We start from the raw sequence: 20,853 nt of genomic DNA, 5'->3' as shown, positions 1-20,853 counted from the left end.
GCAAAATGTGGATCCAAATGCAGGATTAGACTCTGCTTCCAGTCCCGGTGTTCAGGTTCACATTTAGATTTGCATCCTGGTATGACTTTAGCCTTTTGTCCTCCATCTAGAACCCTTTTATTTTGTTCCACAGCATCTTTAGCCTGCATTGAAGATCAAAGCGAGTTTTAAAGCTGTTATTACTTTTTACTGTCTTCTCTTTTTGCCTGCTTTTGCACCAGGTTATTTCTCTCGGTAGTTTCAGCATTTGCCAGCTGTGCTACCTTTTTCCTGTTTTCCCATCCCTTGGTAAACCCAGTATTTTTGTCTCTGGGCTGAAATTCTGATTTCTGACTTCTCTCAAGCTTTCTTTTTCCTTTCTGTTCCATGAGTTCCTATATAGTCTACATAGTTACTGAATAGGCTATACAAGCTGTAGCAGAGGACTGAGATGTCTCTTCCCTAGACCCCTGTTTGGCTGGCAAAGAGAATTGCAAGAGAGGCGAATGGAAAACCTGTAGTTTTGTCTCCGTGGCCTTTCCAGTTGAAGGAGATGAGAGGATGACAAGCTAAGGAATGACTCTATTCAGAACTGAGATTGCCAAGTTGGCTCATCAGCTAATTCAAAACGCTTAAAATGTCTTTGATTCATTGAGCTGCTTATGATAGGCCATCCTATGGCTTTTTTCAGATATATTTGAGTCATGTCTTATGCCTGAGACTACATAGAGACTATACTGCTTCTCTGTATCCCTCAGCTCTGCTCCAAGAGCTGCTGCGTAGCACCGGGAAGCACCGCGCTGGTCCTGGGCTGCAGCTGCACAGCTGGTAGCCACATTTGGTGCTAATGGCATGCTTTGAAGGGCAACGTCAGTAGAAGATCAGCATACGTAATGGAGTGGGAGGTTTTCCGCATCTGTACCTGCTCTGCTACCTTCAGAGGCCCAATAACTTCGGTGGCTGTGCTAAGGCATTGCAGACTCAAGAAGTAAGAGAGGCAAGTGGAAGCTTTGGCCCCAGTCTCAGACAACAGATGCTGGAGACAATAAAACCTTCTCAGAAAAGGAAGGCGATTATTGCGGTTTTCTAGCCAACAATTACCTTGCTCTTATAAATTATGTTGATGTCCATGATATAACACACATTGCTGAGCACATGATAGCTGTCGTGGGCTGCCACCGACTTCCCTGCTGATGCCCGACACACTGCTTGTAACGCATTTTATTTAGCCTGGAGTACAAAGGTGCTCTATAAAATGAGATTGGCCTCAAAATCATGTAATGTGCTGTCTGTCCCTGTGTCCCCCAGCTTTCTTTGCAATGTTCTGCTGTAAGTCAAAGCCGTAGCCAGTTAGATTTCACTCTCTTAATCTAACACTTGCATATGGTGCCTCCCAAAAAGCCATTTGTGGGGGCAAGTTTGCCAAGATTTACTTAGGTTTTTTTATGAAGAATTAGCACAGTACCAAAAATGTAGTTTTTCTCTCCTTTCAAGTCCCAACCTCTTTTGAAATATCTCTCGCTGCCTTTCTGTTATCATTTAATTTCCACATGCACAAACACAGGATTCATTCCCAGTTCTCTTGACTATAACATATCAACCCTCTCGCTAACATCCTTAACCTCTGCCCCTGGAAAACTAATCATCTCTGTTGTTAGCTCAGTCCCTTTTAGAGATGGCAGTGCACAAAGCACACCAACACTTCTCTACCGTAAGTAGAGAAGTGATGCTTCTCTCTACTTGGTTTGTTCCACAGCTTCCACACTGATTTGTGTTGTACAATTCAATCTTCTGAATCACCCTTAATGACATCTATTATCTAAAATCCATTGGGCACCACTACTTCACTTCATCCCTTAATTACACCGCCTCTCTCTTTTCATACCTGCTCTTATACTTACCCAGTCACTGCCCTTAATGTCATCCTATTTCTCCTGTGCTAAGCTTCCAAGGTACTCATCCAGCAACGCATGCAGCCAGCTCTGTCCTCCCGCCGAACCGCTGAGAGTGCTCGTAAGGAGTGTTTTCTTGCCTCCTTTCCTCAAACAAAAGCAATCCTTAGATTATAACAGAGAGTAGAGGAAGGCGTTATGGGTTACGCTGCCATGGGGGGGGGGTTCTACCCATTCAATTTGGATTTAGATACATTATTTGTACAGAGATGAGTTTTGAATTTTGATGTTCAGATGTGCCTGAGGTTCATTAACAGTTGAATTTACACTAAGAGTCAACGGGCTTTTTGAAAATCCCAGCTTTTTTAGGTAGTATGTCAATAGGCATTTTCTTTGGGGTGGAGAACATTCCTGTTCAACCCTACGCACGGGGGTTAGTCGCAATAAAGTTAGATTTTTCTAGTGTATTAGTATATCTTATAACAATACAACAGTCAGCCATTCATCAAGGCGCAATGAAGCATATTTAAGTTTTCTAGAAGCTTGATCATGTGATACCAAATTCTTGACTATTCATAATGGTAAAAACAAATGAAAGCCCTTTCAGACAGCAGATGCTGTACAAGGAAAGTTGGTTATTTAGAGCAGGAATGATTTGGCAGACCTAGTATTGTTTGTTAGAATGCTGTCCCACAGAGAAGGTAATTTAGAAGTCTTTTTTTTTTAAAAAAATAATTTTTCCATAGATCCCTCTCCTCCCCCAGCTGAATGAATTCAGAGTCAGAATAGAGACCCATTGATTATTCTGGCTTCAAGGATCAGGAAGAGGTTAATTAGGGGATGATAAAAAGTTCTCTGAGGCAGGGGTCATGTCTTTGTATGTATTTGCACCGTGACTAATGCAGTGTCCCCCTGAGCCTACTGGGGCTGTGGGTTTCTTCCATAATGTAAATAATACTAAATTGCAGTTTAGTAAGTGTGAAAATGGGTTTGATGGCAATTTTTAAATCTTTACCTTTTTAAGAGCTGTCTGGAGCAATTTGATTGCATCAAAGGTGTTTTCTCGTTTTGATTCCTTCAGAGAGTTTTCATCAGTGAGAGTTCTCCTGTACTGACATAAATATAATCTCAGACTTAGCAGGGATCGTTCTGGGCTCTGTAGAGCCCTATGGATCAAATCATCACAGACAGAATTGCTTATGGCTCTTCTGGGTGTTTGGATCTTTATTTTCTCTCTGGAGCCAAGAAGCATGAAGCGAATGTACCTGAAGAGGTGAGTACATCCCTCCACTTACCCTACTGGGAGGAGTTTTGAACTGTGAACGTGGCAGTCATATGGAAGACCTATCCCTGATTTTTCTCCCTGGCAAATTATCACCTGCATTTTGCAGACCACTGTGGGGCTGAGAGCCACGCCAATGGCATGCAAGCATCTCCTGCGGCATCTGCTAAGTGCAGGCATCACAGGCAGCATGATGGTGGCATGGTGATGGGGAAGGATAGCGTCAAATAAATTTCTGTAGGTGTCCGATGCTGTAATTTCTTAGTGTTCCTGGTAACTTTTTGCAGACTCATGAGTTTTTGTGCCCCTACGAAGGAACAAACAAGAAGGATCACCTGGTGTTTTATGAGAAGTCTTGATCCTCCTACTTCCCACCTTAAAGAGAAATAGGACAACAAGAGAAGCAAATGGTAACAAACAGTATAAAATAATAGCTAGGGAGAATATATACTTTTTGCAACATTTAAAGTCACTCTGGCAATATTTCTAAAAACACTGCTTCTACTAGGCAGCTATAGGCAACCTTATGCATTTCTGTTCATACAGGTCTGCAAAATTACAAAGACAATTGTATGATGAATCTTAAGAGTTTGGCAGTGGTCTTCCAGATACTGATACAAGCACAGATTTGAAATCCCCAAACCATAATTTGGCCTTTTAATCACCAAAAAGCTGGTGTCTGTCCTTGGTTTGCTAAACAGCTTTATTTTATTCCAATGAATAGTGGCTTTCTTGTGGCATTTTTCCCTCTTCCCTACCCTACATATAGTTGCCCAAGTTACAGTTTTTCTTTTGACTCTCTGCTAAGCTAGTTGTGTTTCCTGCTCTTTCTTTAGCTCTGGTGCGAAAAATATCCCCAAAAGTGAGAAGGCCAACAGTTCTTAAATCCAGATTGAACCATCGGCTTCCTACCTTCATCATCCTCCATATTTTTTCTATGGCTTTACAGAGAAACATCACAAGCTTTACTCCTCTCTGTCATCTGGTATCTTGTTCATTCGTGTAGGTTATAATATCTATGTGTAACCTGGTAATGGCGCTTGAATTATTTTGTCGTCTAGTGTGGCAGATGATGTCTTTGCACTTCACTCATGGCTTTTGCTGTCTCTGATACCTTCATGCTTCATTCAGTTTGCTTTGCTTTGATCTGGGCCAAGAAGTGATTACAGATCGCGTCCACTGGCAAATTTGGCTTGCTTTCATGCTTGCCTTGAAACTCATGAACGTGTCCAATACAATGGCAGAAGACCTCCAGCTGGTCTGGCAGGTCACAGGCCCTCCAGGACTTTCCGAGCTCTGTGGTAATTGGCAAAAAATCCGACGTCGGTCATGGCTTGTTTCTTAAACGCGTGCCGTAACTTTGTCTCTTCCTTCTCGTCTCTGCTAAGGGGATCTGAGTAGGATACAGGAAAGAAAACACAAGTGGCGTTTTCTACAGGAAATGGCCCTCACGAATATGTCTCTGCTAATAATTACAGAGCTGGTTTTATTTTGTTCAATGTACTGCCTTGGTTTTGGATCCACATCAAGAGCAGCATATGCTCTCCAAACTAAAATATGTGCATATCTGATTTTTGACAAAAAAATTATTTAATTGATCTCGTCCTACCCTCTCCCCTCCCCCTCATTCTCTTCCTGCCTATTTTGCTCATTTCTTTACTAATTCCATAATGTAGTAAGCCTCCTATTATGAAAGAAATCCGAATTAATTTAAATATAAAATATAAAGAATTAACCTTACAGCAAAACAGATAACAGAAAAGAGAGAGTTTTTCTCTGTCAAGTGACAGCCTTCTCGTTTATTATCATTTTAACAAATTAAGTTGCAAAATTGGCATTATTTCAGAACTGTACAAATTGTAATGACTCTATGAAATATATTGAATTTTTCAAGTATTAAAAATCCCTTAGTTTTGAAAATGAATCACTGGAAATGATCCTTAAGAATCCAAAGTTTTTTGTGCCATTTCTATACTATGCCTGCACAAAATCTAATGGCATTTGCTGAGTTAATCCTGGATATTCCATTGTTTTGGTATTTGTACTCTATTAGTTAAATACAACATGTGCGAGAAAATCAAAGGGAAGACATGTTAAAACAGGAGAAAATGTTTATCCCTTAGATGTAAGAAATACTCATCACCCAAAATAAATCTGGCTTAAAATCTTTAAGTCTTAAATCAAATAAGTTGTAAGTTAAAAGAAGTTTTCAGTCTTAAACCTCTCTCCCCCTGAAAGTATATGTTTGCATGTGTGTATGCACATGGGTGTGTGTCCGTGTGTAAGAGAACAGCATGTCCTGCAACTAAACTCCTCTAAACCTTGTTTCAAGGAGCGTCGAATGCTGGTACGTAATGGCTATTGTACAAGCAGATCTGAATTATAAGGATATAATGTTGTGTATGATTAAGCAGTTCTAGACAACAGGGGGATGATCTTCCCCTGTAGTGCATATTTCTCTTTTGTTCTTCTGCTTTACCGATAGATGTGGACAAATGCAAACAGGCAGGTTTAGAAGCACAGACCCAGGGAACAGTGCAGGCGTGGCTGGCGGAGGCAGTTGTGGTGCTCCCTGTGCCAGCAGGCTCCCGGCAGAGGCTGAGCTAGGGAGGACGCAGGGTAAGGGAAGGGCATTTCCAAAGCAGGCAGAGGATACAACCTGAGGTGGGAAATGCTGCTGTCTAGCATTCCAGCAGGATGGCAAGGAAGCCAGGGAGAGTCAGAGACCCACAGGATGGAGGCTGTTATCTGATGAGGTCATCGTCACAAATGTTATAACTCAAAAATACGTGTTCTTGTCAAAAATGAAAAAGATGCATAGCCGTGGAAAGAGCCACGTGAACGTTTCCCCCTCAAGCTTGCTCTCTTCAGACTTGTTCACATATCATGTCACTTCAACTGTCTCTGTGCCACGGGCCACTTGCTAGAAAATTGGTGAAGCTGGTTCTATTGCCTCGGTGTGTGCACAATAAAACTTGCCATTTTTTTGCTCAGTCCTTGCCAGCATTTTCTCTCCATGAAAATCTCCAGAAGCATTACCTGTTAACATGCCTTTCTCAGTACTACCTCTGTTCTGTTCTCTCTCGTGCCTTTGCCTGTCCTTCGAATACATCTGTGTTTTTGCCCTTCGAGAGACTGCCCTTTTTTCTGTTGGCAGCCCTTGCATAGGTGCAGTGTGTTGTGCTGCCTCTCTTCTCTGTCTTATTCTATTCTCTTTCCTGCTGATGAGACCCATGTTGCTTTGGCAGAAAAACTAAAATACAGTAGTTCATCAATCCAAAATTCACGATGATGCACTTGTCTGACAGTGGGGGTTTGGCTGAAGGTGATTTTGACTACGAGCCTGACTCTACTTTTCTCTTGAAAGTAGAAAAGAACTGCAGGACTTTATGTCTAATACGAATTTCACGAAGTATTTTTTGAAAAAAAGCTTGTATTTATTGGTGGGCAGAACAGAGAAATTGCTTGGATTGAGAGGATATGGGGAACAGCACTGGTGCTGGTGCACATCCTCATTTGGAAATGGTAAGTGCTTTGTGTCTCATTCTCAGGGGACACAGGGATTCCTTGCCCAGAAGCAAAATGCCTGTTGCAAGAAATCACTAACCGGTGCCACCAGGGCTAGTGTCCTGCAGCATGTCCACAGCAGAGACAGATATGGCTGCAGCAGAAATGCCTGGGTCTTTTATAGTTTTGCAGATGAATCTGGAAAATCTCAAGTGACTTTATAAGGGCCAAAAGTTCATCTCTTCTGGACATAGTAACAAAACACATCAGGATGGAATGATTTGGAGGGTATGGGAGGGTGCCTGCTCCCCGCCTTCCTCTAATCCTCCCTTTCAAAATTACTTAAAATGCTGTTGAAAACTCAGTATTAAACCCAAGCTAATCATGATCTTCTATATAAGAATTCCTCTTGCACTTTTTGGTAACATAAAAGCTGATCTCGGGGTCCTTGGGTAAAATCTATGTTCCTTGCAATATTGAACATGATGGTCCTTGCCCTGAAGGCTTCTGCCCTTCACACTAGCAGTGCCTGTATGCCATCAGTACTGAAATAATGGCAAATCATCTGGAAGCCCTCTGGAATCACTTTATCTTAAAAGGTCGTATTTAAGAGTAAAAAAATGAAATTGAATAATCCATTTGTAACTTCATCTGGAAAGGGTTGGAATCCAATCGAGAACAGACACATGGAAGATACTTGTGAACTCCTCGTTCTGGGCAGTGATTTAGTGTGCCATGTTTATTACCCTTTTACAGCCAACTGATGCCTAAAATCAAACCAAGCCATAGCAGCAGCAGGCCAAACATCAAGGTAGGGATGATGTCTGAGCATGCTGATGGTTGTGAGAGGAGCTCATGCTTCCTTTAGAAGTTCCAACATCAAAGATGATGATCAACTCTTTTCTCCGTGTTCCAGTTTTGCACATCATCTGAGCATCCTTTGGCAGCAACAGTTGGCCCAAGCCTTGGAGCAGCAGCTGGTAAGTCCAGAAGCGGAGCTGTGATGCCTGTGGCATCAGATGTACTGGAAACTCTTCTGAACTGTATGTTGAAGTTTCAGCATTTGTGTGGACGTAATTATAAGACATACATTTAATTCATAGACTGGATGTCTGATTATGCATGGTAGCATGGCTTATACCGGAGCTGAGTCATCGCTGGTCACACTTTAAGGAGAGGATGTGATTGGCAGTATGTGGCGACATGATACAGGTTTAGTCGTGTGACTCCTGTGACCAGGCCAGGAGACTGAACCCCAGCTCAGATGAGCTGTTCGTGGCCTTTCCCCCGACTTGCTGTATGGCATTGCACAAGTCACTTAACCCCTCTGTGCAAAAGTGGTCCCATGATTAAAGTGACATCACTAGCACCTGCTTGAAGGGCTCCTGGGTATCAGCATATGTTGAGTTACTTCAGGATCTCTGTCTACTCGTGAATGCTCATGCATATATGTCTATATGTGCATTTAAAATATGTGTATATAACTGATATACACATAGGGCATTTATTTTATATTCATATGTAAAATATATATACCCCCCCAAATATATGTGTATCTACACACATGCATTATATATGTGTATGTGTGTTTGTGAATGCACATGCAGAAGCTTTTTGTTATAACAGTACAATTTTATATCATAGAGTCACCATATCTGACATATATTTTGGTATTGTAAAGTGAGCTTCACTGGTTCTGAGTCTTGGCTTTCAGAAATCACAGTCAGTCTGTATCTATATATACCTTCTTGGTCATTTTGGTGTGCTCACTGCTGTTTTCTGTCGCTGTTGCTGACAGCATTGGCACACGTTTGTACAGCCTTTGTGCAGCTCATTCTTAGGGAGGCTGCGTGCAACTCTGCCGTTGGAGGCTCTTCTGATGCTACATTTAGAAGTCTAGACATAAGCATTTAATGTAGTTGTTCAGTGCAGCAAAAAAGTTAACAATTCATTCACTCCTGAGGATGCTAGTAGTAAAAAAAAAACAACCCGCATTTAACTTCAGCAGTCCCTTAAGAATGACTAGGAAATTGAAGGCAGCCTTAACTGTGGAAGACCCCAGGATTTAATATTGCCATGTGGTAAGTGACTGCTTGGAGACTCCTGCAAAGCCTTGATACAGTGGGATGAATTGTACCATCATTTATGCCTGTAAAATCCCTCATCATAATGGACAAGGCTCACTGGCATAACCATAAGTGTTCTTGGAGCGAGAGTGAAATTGAAACTATGGTAAAACCCTGGAGTGTTTAAATATTGTTTTCAGTGGAGCCAGGATGCCAGCGATGTCAGTAGGTCACAGTAACATTTTTTCACTGGATCATTGTAGGTGTGAATCTTCAGAGCAATGTCTTGGAATTAGGCAGCCGTTAAACTTCAGTGAAAATTTCAGACTAAGTGCTCCAGATCCTGTTGAAAACTTTAGTCTGATGCTTTAGCCATGTGAAGTCCAATGGCTCCACTTCTGTTACAGGTGTCAGTGAATAACAATACTACTAATAACAAAAAAATGAGTTGTGCAATGCTGAATCTGCCTAGAATTCTTATTATACATTTATAAAATAAACTCTAATGGCTTTTTGGAGTGGTTACGGTGTAGTCTGTCGATGTATATTAAGATTACTACGATAGCACATAGCCTTTATGATAAAAGCATGCAAATTAACATAGAAATCTGCAGAACTTTGCATATTTCCCAATAATTTAATACAAACAGGTCCAGATTTACAGAATCGTGCACAGAAATTGCATGTGCACATTTTTGCATGCGCATTTCTGACCTTAACTAGCAGAGAGAAAGGGAGGAACAGCTCACATGGTTCAGATCTGCACTAAGGTCTGTGAATTGGCATGCCAAATGAAACACAAGGCGACTTTTGACGGCCAAGTTAACCATCAAAAAGGTTTTTTAATGGAAATGCTGTCACACTCTTAACTAGAGTACTGCTGCCAGGCATCACATCAATAATGCAAACTTTGGAAGACAATCTTGCAAACTAAATAGCCAAGAATTCTGAAGTATTTCTAGAAAGAAAAAAGAAAAAAGGTGATCATTATGAAGAGGGGAGGAAGCCATCATGTGAAATTTAATTTTGCATTCAGATTTATTATTGTTATCTGTTCTCAGTGCTGAAATGCCTGTTTACTTGCAAAGGACAGTTTCTTTCCATAATGAATCATAGTAACACTTAAATTAAGCACAGTAAAAGAATGGTTAATGTCATAACACGCTGACAATTTAACCTGGCCAATATTTTTATTGCCTTGTACAATAAACCTAACAGAGCACAACTTGCTTTTTGACTGGTGGAAAATCGGTTATGAACCGCCAGGGAATGACCAATTTTTCAAATGCAGCCATTCAGTCACACTATAGCCACTAATACTTTTTTTTTTTCTGTACACTATTGCTGTTATAATCTTTTGAGGATATTTTATCACAGCAATAACCTCCTCAAAATCAGTCTTTACTGCAGTTAATGACTGGACAGCTGGAGCATTAACTGGCCTTGGCTTTGCCTCTAGCCATTAACTAACAAACCAGTTGTTATCCACAGGTAACAACCAATTTCTTGTAGAATTTTCTTGACAAAGTGTCTCACTGGATAAAAGTTGGGTTTTTTTTTTCCCTTCTTTCCTCAGCTAAGATCTAGCAAGGGCAAGATAATATGTAGAGAAAGAATTGCGGAGAAGTAGCAGCAAGTAATAGTGCTGTGAAAGAAGTTAAATTATAAACCAAACCCCATAAAATGTTGATTGTTTACTCCTGCCAGAATTTTTGTAACATTAATAAAAGACTGCTCTATTATGTCTTGATCACTCCAGTGCAGAGCCTCGTCCTGAATTCGAAAGTGGACTTTGGGGGCTGTCACTGGGCGCTGCAAGGGACAGTCCGCTCCCCCCCCGCCCCCACCTCGGGGAGAGACGGGAGCAAAGGCATGGCAGCTACCGGCCATTTAGGCAGAGAGAGAGGTAAGAAAATGAAGACAGCTTTTAAATTGTCTTCCATCTTCCAAGCAAATGCGGAATAAAGACGTAAGATTAATTCTGTATATTTTATCCTTAATAAAACGGGTATTATTTTTGAGGGTCCTCATAAAATTTTAGCCTTTTCGCTTGCGGTTTGACGCTATGAAATGTTAACCTCTGTTTTGTTGCAACGTTATTTTAAAACTAGGATTAGCAGATTCAGATTAAATCAGTACATTACCGAGAGGGTTTAAAGTAGAGATCCATGACATTGTTAAATAGTAGCAGAATAAGTAAAACGTACAAATGAAACACCCGTAAAAAGCCAAGCTCTATCATGCCATAAACAATGATGTTTTAAAACTGTTAATAGGCTTAATAACAGTTTATTATTTCACCTTAACCCTTTTTTATGCCTTGTTTTCTCTAGCTTTTGTCTTGGATGTACTGAGCTGTTAATACCACTTCTTAAATTTTCCCCTCTAGGTATATTTTCCAGGAGTGAATATGAAGAAAAAGCAAATGCAGCCATGCATTTGCTTTCAAGAAACACAGGAGACACTATGCTCAAAAAACTTCCAGAGCTAGGCTTTGGGATACGGCAAATATCTTGGCATCTACAGTAATTATAGAAGATTTCTAAAATCAAAGGCAGAAATCCTGAATCAGTAGGAGCTCGAATGACAGGTCAGTGCTTCCAAGGGGTCAGGATTCTCCCACAGTGTCCAAGTTTGCAGCCTCCCTCACAGCTCCTATCCGCTCCGTGCACAGGCACCACGGCTTGCCCTCCTCCGCTGTGGATTTCAATGTATTTCCAGATGTTTGCACAGGAGTCTTGCACAGTTTTTTATTGTCTACCAGAAACAAAAATTAATATCAACCAGAATTTCTAACCAGAGAGTCAATTTCAAATCATATTACACATGAAACTAGTTTAATCTGGAAAGACTTGGGGGATTCTTGGTAGTAAGGGTTTGTCTTGCACTCGAAATCGCTATGTATTTTGTGCACGTGCAAGTGGTTCCCTTTCTTTTAGGTACACTTATAGAACTGTCTCATGCGATCGGAGATTTCATTTGGGCATTGATGTAAGAATAGACCCCTCTCACTGCATGTGTACTAACTACCAATATTATTTGCGATTCAAGCATTTCTAGCAATTTGAAGTGATCCAATGATTTTTAAATCATTCTTAATTTCATAAGTCTACTCCTTTAATCTCTTTCAAATTACTGAAAATGTAAGGCATTCTAAACATTTCTGATCATTCTTCGCTGCTTTGGCCCCATAAAGCCAATCTTTTCCAAAGTTAAGCACTTAAAAATTTGAAGTACTCCAATAAATTTAAATTGGCATATTCTGTGCATATCAATTGAGAATTATTAGAGCATTAGTGCCTAGGAGTGATGGCTGAGGGCATGCAAACCAGTTCATACATTGATTTTTAATGACTTTTTATTGATTCTGTGCTTTTTAAACTTGATACCCTTAGGTTGCCTCTTACATAGAGTTAACAGATTTGTGATGATACGCTGAGTTTGGAAGAGGCATCTTTCTCGTCTTATGCTTTTTCTTTTCTCCTTATGGCTCAGTATTATAACTTTGCTCAGATGCAAATAGCAAACGCGCTTGATTTGTGGCTTTAACAGGATATGGCTCCTCGTGTTTGCCCAGCTTATCTGTAGACAAGGTTTATGTTCAAACCTTTAAGGGTCTCTCCTCCCCTCAGTGTGTGCACTCAGTGCTCACCAGCAGTGATGGATGCTCTAGGCCTGCACTGACAGGAGAAATAGGCTCCCTTGTAATTTTTAAATGTCAATCTTAATTTGTTGGGCCAAGATATTGTAGGTGTCATAAAGCACAAAGTGAAAATGTCCGTTAGTACTTTTACATTTTGAAAATTATTCATTTATATTATGAAATACACACACCTCTGTTCTGTATATAATTCCACTGTATTTATTAATATTTTAGTATTGACCTATTAACCAACACACTGTCAGTGCAAACTGCACTGGTGATAACTGGGACGAGCAGGTATTAGCCTGCCATGGTGTCCACCCTCCTTTGGAGGAGGCAGACTGGGGATGGTGCACTGGCACAGAGGAAAGGCAGAGGGACCCTTTACCGCAGGGCTGGCCTGGGCTGGCAGGCTGCTGCAGGGCCTGGCTGCGGTGGCAGTTGGTGGCAGCCTGGGGACATGCCTGACTGATGCATCGGGAAGGCTCGGGGAAGCACCACTTTGAACCAGTTCCACCACTGCCCTTCCTTGGGTGTGAGATGTGCTTTTTCCAAAGTTTTCCTATGTGGGTCATAACAGGACAAGTGAGAATATTTCTAATAGATTCAATTCTTGTGGGTTTTTCAGTCCTTCTCCCCCGCTGCTTGGGCTGTGTTGTGTGAGCTTTTTCGGGAGCGATTCCAGTTCCATTTTGTAGGGAACCGAACGCTCACACTGTGTTGCTGTGATGTCGGTTGCTTGTAATATCCTTGCTGAGGACCCTGCCAGAAAGCCTGGTGACCATCACACGCAGGTGTCCCTCTCTCCCCTTGCTAGGCGAGATCCCCTCCAGCTGCGGTTAAGGCACGTAGCAGTCTGAGGAGACATTAATTGCTGCTAACTGCAATGGGCGCTTCTGTATTTAGGCTTTGTTTAGGGCAAATTCCTCTGCAATCGCATTGTTAGAAGCCATGGGTCTGTTAAAGTCGGAGTTATTAGGCCATGTGCTTTCTGTGTGTTGTCATAGTCAGAACAACACCAGTGCAAACGTCTGTGCTGGGCAGGGGAAGTGTTAAGTGAAGAATAAAAACAAGTCCAAATTCCCATTTGGAAACTGCATGCCTCAACAAATACCACTGTTCATAGCAAGTTATTAGCTTCTTGGTTGTAATTCTGGTCCTTTTCAAAAGGGAGGTGGAAAAAAACATGTAAAAGAGATTTCTGATACTGCACGGTATATTGAATGAACAGCAGAAAGCTCCCCAGTCTGCCCGTTCCCATTTGCAGTTTGGATGTGGCTGAGGTAACACTTCTTTCTCCTTCTCCACATGATTCCCTGTGTCTTCTGGTGGCAGCACCCTAGACATCCCAAAATGCACGTGAATAATGTGCCTTCAAATTACAAATCTGAAATGTCCCCGTTTCCCTCAGGCCAGCTATGTGTGAGGGACCTGTAAGAAGTCTTTTCTCCCTTCTGAATAGGAAGCGGGTCTCCACTGTGGGCATTGTGAGGGTTTGCTGGTGGGCAGGAGCTGGTCTTCCTCTGCAGGGTACCACAGAGGGAAGGGTGGCATGTCTCCACGTGAGAGGGCTGCCAGTCCCGCTGCCAGCGGGACTGGCAGGGGATTGCCCCCCCAAAGGTATGATGAGAAAATGGGAATTGGAGTTAAATGCTTAGGTGAGCGTTTGCTGGTAGACTTAGCTGAACTGTCTTTCCGTGTCTGCATCTGAACTGAACATCATGAAGTTTACTTCTTAGGGATGGTCTGCTCTGCACTGTTGCTGTATGTGACTGAGCTACTAACAGCTTACCAAAAAGGTACAGTCTTCTCCTTCTTTTGTTCTTGCTATGGGCCTTCTAGTACTAGAAGATTTGGAGTGAGAAATGTCATTTATATATTTATTTAGAAGCTACTCTGAGTAACAGCACATTTACTAGTTTGCTTCATTTTTATGGATTTGATTCATTGCTTATTAAAGCCAATGGAAATCTTTCCATTGTTTTTGGTTGGTTCTGGCTCAGAACTTCTTGGTGCTTGACAGTATTTAGTAGGAGATGAAAGATCTGAACTTCTAAATCATGATATATTATGGTCTTCTGCAGTGCCTGTTTCTTAATTATATACATAATCCCAATATCTGTTGCAGTGTATTTCTGGGTGAGCAGTTTCTATTTTGTTAAATTTTCACAAGCATGCTGTAATGAAACAGTTAAATGAAACATCATCAATATCATATTTGTCACAAATAGGAAACTAAATATTGAGATCGGTTTTATCCATTCATTAGTTTATAGACACCAAGTCCTCTGAGGAATGTCACAAATTCCCTTGATGTCCCTCAGTGCTAGATTTAGCATTTGGATCTTTGATTTAACAGAAAGATACATTAAAAACTGATACAGTCAGACAGCTCCCTATGGGGTATACATCTATGTCGGCTTTTACGTCACAGTTATTTCAGTCAAGATTTGGCAGTAATTTATTTTATCCAAAAGTTGTTCTGGAATATGCTGTGCACTTTTCATAAGCATGTAGCATCTTTTCAGAGGACAGCAGATCCACCATTTCAGCTTCTCCAGCACGGCTCTTACCCATACGTGTAGCTGAGACGTACACGTGGACCTGGATGTCTCCCTCCCCACACCTCTGGGCTGTGGCACGTGGCAGATGTGCTCTGCAGGAGCCCATATCTTCCAGAGTACTGGGAGGTCCCACAGCTACAATATGCCATGGAGCCGTTTGCATTTCTAACAAAGTTCGGTATGATTGTGTTTTTGCCTTTTACTTTCTAAAGGCATTCCAGTAGCTGGCATTTCCCTAAGGAATCTTTACTGAAACCATGGATTTCAAGTTACTATTATAACATATTACAGGACAATTAATTTGTAAGCACAGTTACCTGTCCAAGAAAGCAGATTCTGAGAAGAGATTCTTTTATCCTTTTAATTTAATGTATCATATAATGAAAACTAACCTATGTAGTTCAAATTCAGACATTAAAACAAGTTAAAGAGGTTGGTATATACAATAAATTTCCCTTTGCCAATTTACTCAGATAATTTAGACATTGCCTTTTCACTTTAACTCATTAAAACTTTCTTGCCAAGTTTACTTATCTGTGTTAAGAGTACAATTAATATTATAATTTTTAATTATCCACTTGGTTTTATCAGAGCCAAAGTGTTTCCTTAAGTGTGAATATCAAAATAAAGCCTATATTTTTTAAGAAACCGAAGTGCTGCAATTTCACTAATTCCTTAATAATGCAAATATTTATGTATCTTTCTCCTTACTGTTTATGCATCAATAGTTGTGTTGTTTTGTTTTATTTTATAACCTTAGCATAACATACTACTGAAAGCTATATTTTGTACTACTTAATTCTGTACCACTCATTCTGATTTATGGCATCATTTTGTTTCCAGCTCACTCCTTATCTTCAAAAGGCTTGATCCAAAACTCATCAAATTCAGAGGAATAAATCCCAGTGGGCTTTGGATTAGTCTAGTAGGGTGAAATTGTGGACTTCACGAAGTTTGCATTACATGCGCAGATATGCAGTAGTGAGATTACTTGATAGATTTCTAATTCAGCTTCTTCTATTTAGGAGGAAGTTCTTGAGAATCCTGGCCATGCACTTGAAATTTAAGAGACCATTTTAGTTGCATATATTCATCCATTTTCTTACTATGACATTTGAGAATACATTTATTTGCCAGTTTGATTTTATCATCATTATGGAGGACTCATGTTTCTAATTTCTCCTACAGGCTCTTGAATTGTTAATGTTAACTCCTACTGAACCCAACCTTGTTTTCTAACAGAGAGATACATTCTGAACTTGTATTGATGCTGGGCTGTTAAAAATATGTTCTTCAGGAATGACAGGTTTACAAGTCATAATAAAGTACAGCTCATCTCAAAAGTATGGAAAAGCATTAATGCAGAAGACATCTGGTAAATAATATTACAATGTATTTATCTTGTTATTTCTTAGTTATAAATGTACAGAGTGATAGACACAGAATTATGAAATTGATTTAAGCTCATCAGTGCAGCAGAAGCTTCTTTGTCATCTTGCTTTTCTTTTTCACCTGACATTGTTAAATTGGAACAACCTGGACATATCTTCCACTATATACCCACTAGAACATTCCTGGGTTTGCCATTACCTTGATAATTTGTAGTATTCTGGCTGCTTATGTATATAGACTGCTGCACACAAGATTGGTTTTATTAAATAAATACAGGAGGAGTGTGTTAATATGAAATGATTGTAACAGATACTACTAAATAATAATGTATGCTACAGGCTACCTTAAAATGCATTTTTGATATATGGCTGTGCTGCCTGATACGTAGCTATTGTGCAGCTGATTAGCTGTGGTGAGAAATTACTCATTCCCTTGTATTAACTACACTGTTTAACTACACTGTTTCCACCAATCAGTATGAAGTATGCCAACTTTGTTTAGCCTGTGCACTTGTGCAATGATGAACAAGTAATGCATAAAACAAACCCTCCTACCTAATCAAACATTCCTCAGAGATTTGAAAACAGAAACAAAGGGTAAATCCGTTCATAGATTATAATGGTAAAACAAAATAAAGTTTGACATATGTATATAGAAACTCTGAACACATGATATGAATATTTTTTTAAACAACAACATGTTTGAATTATTAATAAATGCAAAAAATATGTTTTAACACAGTATGGAACAATTGGAAGGATATATTTCTTTAGAATCATGAGGGTCAGGAAAGATCTCTACTGAATACAAACACTATACATCTTTTTCCCCCTCTTGGTTTGCGTTTTAGCCTTTTCAAATGTCTGTCTCATTGTGAAACACTGCCATGGTTTTAGTTGAGAGAAGTTTCCCTTTTTCATCCTTGAGCCTGCAGTACAATCTTCATTCTCTGAGTATATAATAAATGAAGTTTGTTAACCTTCAGGGTGTGAAACCCATTTTTCTCTTCTTGTCCTAGGGTGTTAGGTGTTGAGCACAGCTGACGAGCAATTCTTTAGGGAGGACTGTACTGCTATCCAGGAGGGGGCTTACATTTAATTTTGTCATATATCCTGGTTGCCAGTTATTTGATTTTAAGATAATTGATGGATCTCTTTATGGGTATATTTTTTCTTAGTCATCAAGAAAGCTAAAAATATTTGATAAGAGTTATTTTATTGGAGAGTAGTAAATATCGACAGAATGAGATACCAGAAAGTTGGGGGTTTTTTTTCTGACTTTTTTTTCCCTTTATCTTAGGATTTGAGCAAACACAGTGCTTGCAGATTTGATGGGGACTGTGATGAGAGACCACTGTAGTCATTTTCACTGGTGACTGCACATTACTTAGGGGCCTCCATTCTGCCCTTCTCTACAATTCTTATTGACTTTAGTGGCTGCTGTGTGAACAGATAATGCACAAAATACTCATCAATGTAAATGCCATATATAAATAAAATCCTAAATTGAAACCATCATAAGCAAGTCGAAGTAAAGACAACGGAGTCTTTAGCATCAAGCCCTTTGAGGAAACAATGTGAGTGAACAATGCCAGCTTTGACTTTGAATTCCCAGTTGTGTGCTGGCTTGTACCCCAATTTTAACATTAATCAGAAGCTTTTCTGCATTTCATCTCCTCATTTATAAAAAATTCTTTGCTGAAAGGTTATATAAAACTCATTATTTACCTGAGTGACCAGAAAGGCTCTCAAAGTGCCATTCCAAGCTCTCGGGTGAATGCTTATTTATAGTTTTTTAATAGGCATTCATTACCTGATGGATTGGAAAGACTCTTTTTGAACCAGTTCCCGTCTATTGGTTAAATACAGATTGATAACTTTTTCTTAAAAAGCTTATTATTAACCAGATAAGCTCATCACCTTTGGATTTCTAAAGTGGTGATTAGTTTTAGCTTCCAAGGGTTTATTCAAGGTTTTCACTAGTGTAACTTAAATTTTGCCCAGTGGGCCATATTCTGGAAATGAATTACAGTAGTGCAAGGCTTGCAAAACCCAGACTGCAGAAGTAACATGAGGCCGTTTGCACAAAGACATACCTCAAACCTATGCTGCTGCATGTCTGTTAGCTAGTCCAAGCACAAGGCATAGAGTAGGTAAAAGGGTGTAGCACATTTTAAAATGCCTGTGAGCTTGGTAGGAAACACATTGTTAGGCATATTTTGATGCCTAAAAAGACATAACAAGTCCTATTCACACTGTGCACTTTGCACAGTCTTTGAGCTTCACTCATTTTGCCTGGTGTAACATTCTGCTTTTGAGGATTTGCTTCTAGCTTAAATTGCTTTGGAAACAGAAAAAAACTTGCATTTTTTTACAAATGCAGTTTGGCAGTGTGGGCTCAGAAGTCTCATGCAAGCTACCTCTATAGTGATGGCAGGTTACCCCATGCAGTGGCTCCCGTTCTTTGCGAATGGAGATCCATTTCATTGCAGACATTTTTGCCTTGTTAGCGCCATAGGCGATGCTTCCTTGGCGTAGCTCCATCAAGCAGGCAGCTCTGGCTACTCACCCACCTCTGCAGCTGTTAGCACATCTGTAGGATTTCAGAATGACAAGTCCTGGCTAAAGAGGTGTAAAACAACATGGCCATACATGCTCGTGCCTTGTGCTCCTTGAGGGCTCGTCCAGTTTGTAACTTACATCTTAAAATGACACCCTTAAATAGCATCAGCTGAAGCTTAAATCCAAGATGAAATGGAGTAAGAAGAAAAAAGACCCTTAAACTTGCAATGTTCTGGGAAAATGGGTAGGCTGTTGAATTGTCCGGGGCTTTCATATAGTTCCTAACAAACTTGAAAATTTGGAGCTTTGTTTTGTTTGGGTTTTTTTATTGCTAATTTATAGAGTGTAAGAATACCCAAGTTTTGGCTTTTGTCCCTTTCACTTCCCACTTTTTCTTCCATCGCTGAATTTTTAAGTTGGAAGTTTCCATCCTGTTCACACTTTTTCTCCTCCATGGCTTAAATATATGCAGCTAGGAGGATTGGTGAATGCTCAATCGAGTGAGTGGTTCTTTCTCATCTGTTTAGGTAGGGCAAGTTTTCAACCACCTGAAGACAACACCTACATTTCGGTGTTACTTTCCAGTTGTGTCAGAGATGGTTTACCTTTGCATTCCTCTGATTATGCATAGATTCTTTCCAGAAAAACAAGACCCAAGTTTCTGATGTAAAACTAACTAGTATCTGGGGAAAAAAATCCTTTTGGTTGGATGAGAAAATTGCAAATAAATACCAAAGCCTTAAAGCCCTTTGAGCTTAACAGAAAGGAAATCATAAAGGTCATAGGGCTAGTGTTCTTTGACACCACCTTTGCTATTGTAAAACTTTGGTGGAAATGTCTCTCTTAAATACTTAAAGTATTACTTTTTAGGAAACCAGTTTTGCATTTGGGGAAGAAATCCTTAAAATTCTGTTTAAAATAATGTAAGCAAAAATAACTGTACTCTTTGCCTCCCTCTGCTGGCTGTGCAGACAGAGTTAATTGGCTTCGCGTTGTGTGACCCTCTCATTCTAAGCTAGTATGTTGATTGTAGCAGTCTTCATTTCAAGGTTGGATAGAAATAGGTGGGGAAACAGCTATATATGAGCAGAATTATGGAAGCAGAGGAAATGTTGGAAGAAACAGCAAGTTTATTTTTGAGGCTTTAAATTATTAGAAACATATTTGTTATTAGAGAAGGTCCCTTTAACCTCTGCTGAACTCATATTCTGGACTGGTTTAGGTGAGGGCAGGAGAGTTGTACAAAATTTCTTTGAAGAAAGGCCAGGTGCTGAGGTATAGCAACAATATTTTGGCAGGAAAATGGCAAATCAAATCCAACTGTCCAAGAGGGCTGGATATGAGCAGAGCTGAACAAATCTTTGTGTGTACACACATCATTCAGGTGCTTTGCATTACACAGAGAGCTCTCCACTTCATCAGTTTTCAGATGTTCTGCTCTGCACTGGTGTCACTCTGTATTGATGTATATTTTTCACATACATATCATAGCCAGCACAGTCCTTTGTCCTGCTCCCAGAGCCTCTGCAGCTCTCCAGGGATGTTGCCTAAATCACTTTCAAGTGTCCAGCCTCCTGTGAGGATGTGAGATAGTCCTCTCTGCTTTATTAGCGGTCTCAGAAAGCAACCCTGCAAGAGAACCTGTGGCACGGTAGAGCGGTGCCCACCTCACCCCACACCAGCCCTCTCCATGCAGTCAGCCTGGGCTGGAGGAGACATGGAGCTGGTGCTGCCACGGAGCCCCCCTCATGGCAAAGCCGGTGGACAGAGCAGGCAGAGCAGTGCCTCCCTCCAGGAAACCATTTTTCATGCTCCCAGGCATCAGTTTTAGTAGATTTTAGGGTTTGGTCCTGCGCCACTGTACCTGGATGTCTGGAGTAACCCTCTCAAGGGGCAGGTGTAGCAGTAGAGCTCATGGCCAAGAGGGCAAAATGAGTGGAAAGAGAAGGGTGTGCTTTTCATTAAGG

The 20,853-nt window shown here is 40.4% G+C and overlaps 1 long non-coding RNA gene across 2 annotated transcripts in view; it reads right to left on the bottom strand.

Moving 5' to 3' along the window:
* The window catches only part of LOC308073098, a 48,920-nt gene that overhangs the window by 21,880 nt on the left and 6,187 nt on the right, over positions 1 to 20,853 (bottom strand). Inside the window, exon 2 of one of the 2 annotated variants that reach the window (XR_013931905.1) lies at positions 1 to 20,853. This exon is cut by the window's left edge and continues 21,880 nt beyond it. This is a non-coding gene — a long non-coding RNA (uncharacterized lncRNA). The other variant, XR_013931906.1, reaches the window with a different exon arrangement.

Source organism: Falco punctatus (assembly GCF_963210335.1).
Source record: "Falco punctatus genome assembly, chromosome: 14".
Lineage (NCBI taxonomy): Eukaryota > Metazoa > Chordata > Aves > Falconiformes > Falconidae > Falco > Falco punctatus.
This window is presented reverse-complemented; position numbering and strand designations above follow the sequence as displayed.